General features: G+C 48.0%; 1 non-coding gene across 1 annotated transcript; it reads right to left on the reverse strand.

Moving 5' to 3' along the window:
• Positions 1-2,564: 2,564 nt before the first annotated feature.
• LOC111737084 lies at positions 2,565-2,683 on the reverse strand. The gene has a single exon (XR_002779344.1). It is a non-coding gene; the product is annotated as a 5S ribosomal RNA (ribosomal RNA).
• Positions 2,684-5,009: the final 2,326 nt, after the last annotated feature.

Here is a 5,009-nt window from a genome sequence, read left to right on the forward strand (position 1 = left end):
GTATGAGAGTTACAGCTACTCCAAGTATTGCCAACACCTAATTGTCATTGTTCCCTTTTCCTTTTTTTTTTTTTTTTGTAATTTTAGCTATTCTTGTATGTGTATGTCTAAACCTTATATACAGAAAAATGCAAAAATTTTAGGTATCCGGCTAAAAGTTTTTATATAAAAATTCTCTTTGTGGTTTTAATTGCATTTCCTTTCATTAATTCCCTTTTGACAGGTTTACTGGCCATTTGGATTTCTCTTTTGTGAAAAGTTTATTCATGTGTTTTACCCACTTAAAAGAAAATTGGGTCGTTTGTCTTTTCCTTATCGATTTATAGGAGTTCTTTAAACATTCTGAATATGAGTCCTCTCTTGGATATCTTTATTCCAACCATCTTCTCTCGCTCTGTGGTCTGCATTTTCATTCTCTCAATGGAATCTTTTGATGAACAGAAGTTCTCAGTTTTAATGAAATCCAACTGATCAATTATTTTCTTTATGGTTAGTTGTGTGTATGTGGTATGTGGTGTGTGTGCGCGCACGCATGTGTGTGTGTGTGTGTGTGTGTGTGTGCGTGTGTGAATCCTGCCTCAGAAATATTTGCTAAAGAAAAACTGTTTCCCTACTCACGACACTTCTAACACCAAACGTATGTGTTCTTTTCCCCACACCAACTAATTTTCCAACTCTCAGGACACCAACTGGGAGGCCTACAATTTAATTCAATTTGGACACTAACTACAGGTAGTTAGCGCCAGACTCCACAAGTTAAGGGCTCAGTATCACAAGACTGCCCTGATTCAGATGCCCCCCAACCCAGGTTCCATAATTTGCTGGAGCAGCTCACGAAATTCAGGAAACATGTACTTATGTTTATCGAGCAGATGAAGAAGCAGATGAAGAGGTAGATAGGATGAGGTCCGGGAGGGTCCCAAGCACTGGAGCTCTGTCCCTGTGGAGTCGGGGTGCACTGCCCTCCAGAACGTAGATGCAGTCGCCAACCCAGAAGCTCTTCGAACCCCATAGCTTAGGGACTTTTAGGAGGCGTCATCATGTAGGCATGACCTATCATAACTCAGTCTCCAGCCCCTCTTCTCTCCCAGAGGACAGGAAGTAGGGCTGAAAGTTCTAAGCTTCTAATCACAGCTCGATCTTTCTGAAGATCAGGCCCCCACCCTGAAGCCAACCAGGAGACCACCAAGAGTCACCTCATTAGAACAAAGGGTGCTCTTATCAACTCAGGCAATTCCAAAAGTGATTTAGGCGGTCTGTGTCAGGAACCAGAGGCAGAGAACAAACATATTTCTTATTATGTCACATTTGCCTGTCCCAAAGTCATGAAGATATTCTCTTAGGTTATCTCCTAGAAGCTTTCTTGTTTCACTTTGCGCACCTGCATCTACAATCATCAGAATAACCTCAACCAGAAATGTTTAAGGGCAGGCAATATTTTCAGTCTCTCACGCTCTTCCAGAACCCCGCCATCTGCCATCAAGATGTGGCATCTACTTCCCCTTCCCCTCGGCCTTGGTTGGCCTTTGTGACTGCCCCGACCGACAGAATGGAATACGGCAGAGATAATGGCATGACTCCAGAAATAATAGAAAGTGCCATGGCTCCCACCTGGCACCCTCCCTCAGGACAACTGCTTTGGGTGCCTTGACCGCCGTGTAAGGCGTCCTGCTCCTCTGAAGCCACCGTGCTGGAAAGGCCTTGTGGAGAGACCACACTGAGATGTAATGTACACTCAGGGGGCTCGTCTCTTCCGGCCCACTACATCCCCAGTGCAGATGCAAGACACGAGCATGGAGACTTCTAGATGCTCTCCACCCTGGCCACGTGACACAGCCCCAGCCAGAACTGCCCAGCCAAGCCGCTTCTGAGCCCCTGGCCTGCAGAAACCCTGAGACGTGTCGCTTGAAGCCACTGCGGTGAGGGCTCCTTCGTTATGGAGCAGCAGACGGGTGACTGGAGGGCATCCTTTCGGGAAGTCTCACTGGGAGAACGGGCCTGTGTGTGGGGTAGGCTGGTCTCTACCCTTGCTGCTTACTTCAGGAGTATGTTCTTAACCCCCAAAGGCAAAGGAAGCTTTGACTTTCCTTCTTCGAGGCTCAGTGTAATCTACTTAGCGTCTATGCAAGAGCACATTCATGAAAAGGGAAAGACTCCTAGAGATTAAGCAGATGGGAAAGATGAGGTAAGACAGAGAACAAGTTCCCCCTGGAAATGTGTGAAGGGTAGTGAAGTCTCTGCTCACCCACCGAGATTAGCTGCGGATTGCTTCTGAAGCTTGGGTCAGAAAGATAAGACCTAAAGGGAGCCCGGGGGAACCCTTACCCCATCCAAGGAGGAATACGACCAATTTCATGGAGAGATCTCCTTGCTCTGGAATCACTGGGTCGCTGGCTCCAGCAACCTACCAGCTCAGGTTAGAGAGAGCTCCTTCCAACTGGGCCCGGGGTCTAACCAGGCCTCTCTGATCCAGCCCGTGGGAAAGAGCTGGTTCTACTTCCCAGAGCAGGCAAGTCGGGGTGATAGATTAACCGGGGGGCACTTTTCACTTTTGTTTTTTTTAACGCCTACAGCACCCGGTCTTCCTAGGTGGTCTCCCATCCAAGTACGAACCAGGCCCAACCCTGCTTAGCTTCCGAGATCAGACGAGATCGGGCACGTTCAGGGTGGCATGGCCGTAGACTGTACTTTTCACTTTTTAATCACATGCTTGACATGCCGATAATGGCAATAACACCTTCTTCTATCTGTAATCATATTATTTACTTGTTTATCCCCTGTCTACCCCAAGCTGCTCCCCTACCCAGCCCCGCCACTTCTCCCCCACCCCGCCCCCCACCATACGAGCTACAGGAGATTAGAGACCCGGGTCATCTGTCTAAGTGACTGGCACAGATCAGGGCTCTGGAATGATTTCCCAAATGAATGGATGAATGAATGAGTGATAAAAGACAACAGCAACCCCTTATGAGTGCCTATCTGGTGCAGGTGCTGTTCACTATTTCAAGTCCTTCTTGAACAAGGGATGGTTCTCTTGGTTTTACAGAAGTTAGGAAATTTGCTCAAAATCCCAGAGTCGCTAAGGGGCAGAATCCGATCTCAAACTAGGCTGATCTGCCTCACACATCCATGCTCTTTAATACTAAGCACACTTTTGGCCACCAAGGGGCCCAGAGGGGATTGCCCACCCTTTTTTCTTCCTGGAGATAAGAGTGTTTTCACAAGGGCCTTGGAGACCAGAGTCTGGAGCTCCGAGCTGCTGTGCTGAGCGTGACCAGGCCCTCGCAACCCTGCACAGAGCCTCTGCCTCGGGCCAGGGTTCCAGTCCCACCTCTGTGGCCTGAAAACGTGGGGAAAGGGCAATTAAATTAACGGGGTCACGGAAGGAGGAGGGGGTGGGAAGCCGGTGGTTGAATCCAGAAAGGCCAGGTTTCAATTTGCATAATAATTTTGTTAGCAACAATGGGTGTCCAGGACATCTATTTAAAGGTTGTAATGTTAATTTAATGGGAAAAAAACTAATACGATTCCCCAGAATTTTTCAATTAAATTAATGTGATGGCCTTTAATGGATAGCTTAAGTAGAGAGCGTGAATAGGAGAAATATTGCATAAATTATACATACACTTATATATATGCTGCCCATATATATAATCTCTCTGCTCTAAGGTTTTGACATATGGGAGGCCCTATGCTTAAATCTGGCAACCAGTTATAACTCTATTTCAATTAAAGTGACCCTTTTATCATCTGCAGAAGGGGAGGAACCCTCCCCGGGGAGTTTCTACACGCCCCTTCCCTTCAACAGCATACCAGAAGATTCAGGTCTTAAAGAAACAGAGGATTCAGTGAACAATAAGCCACGGCAACACACGCATGCCCAAAAAAGTCAATGCTATGAGAAATTTAGCAGAGCAGAATCCTGTTCCTCAATCCCTGCTCCCTAAAGACAGCTAACGGGACAGTCAATAAAAGGGACTGCATTTCAACGGCCACTTTATCTTCTCGAGCGCGTATCATTCACGTGTCTCCTACAGCGAGTGTTCGCTGAACAGCCACTGAACACTGGCACTGTCGTAGGTGCTGCCAGGAATACTGCAGCGAACGACCAGACACGGTCCCTGCCTCGCAGAAAGTCCGGGGTGCCTTCAGGCAAGCTCTTCCCGCTCTGTTTTACCAGCTGTGAAAGAAAGATGAGTGTGGCAGCCCTTAGTTGGCATCCGAGGCAGCCCTCCCGCGACGACTAGTGTGACCAGCAGGATATTGCGGAAATGGAGGAGTGTGACAGCTAAGGGCGAGGTTATCAAAAGATGTCGCAACCTCCTCCCCTCTCCTCTCTCTCTCTCCCCGAGGGAAGCCCATCACCACAGTGCGAGGATGCTCAGCAGCCCTGTGAGGAGGTGCGTTAGTGAGGAACTGAGGCCTCCTGTCACTGGCCAGTATCGTCTTGCTCATAGCCAGATCCTTCGGCCCCGGCCAAGCCTTCAGATGAGACTGCACCTTCACCTGCACCTTCAAGCTTCAGGAAAGGTTTGGAGTCAGAACCACCTGGCTAAGCTATTCTGATTCCCGACTGACCCTCACCTGCACCTTCAAGCTTCAGAAAAGGTTTGGAGTCAGAACCACCTGGCTAAGCTATTCTGATTCCTGACCTCCAGCAACCACGTGAGAATGAATGTTTACTGTTGCTTTAAGCTTCGACATGTCAGAGTGAGCTGCACTGCACCGATAAATAGCGGCCACAATATTCCCCCTTTCCGGCTGGGCCTAGGTGAGGTCACGATGGAGACAAACTGGGTCACCTCTTCAGGGTCCCTCAGCTTCCTGCCCACCTCAGAGCATCCTGTGCCCTTTTCCTGAAGGCTTTATTCTCTGCTCCGTTGCTTAAGCTTTTAGCTGAACCATAGGCTCAAAGTTTAATATGACCATCTCAGAGGTATTGTCATTTTAATTAAAGTCTTTTGAAAATCAAAAAGGATTTCAGACCCAACAGTGAAATCTCAGAAACA

The sequence above is a fragment of the Pteropus vampyrus genome, unplaced genomic scaffold, assembly GCF_000151845.1.
Source record: "Pteropus vampyrus isolate Shadow unplaced genomic scaffold, Pvam_2.0 Scaffold23, whole genome shotgun sequence".
Taxonomy (NCBI): Eukaryota; Metazoa; Chordata; class Mammalia; order Chiroptera; family Pteropodidae; genus Pteropus; species Pteropus vampyrus.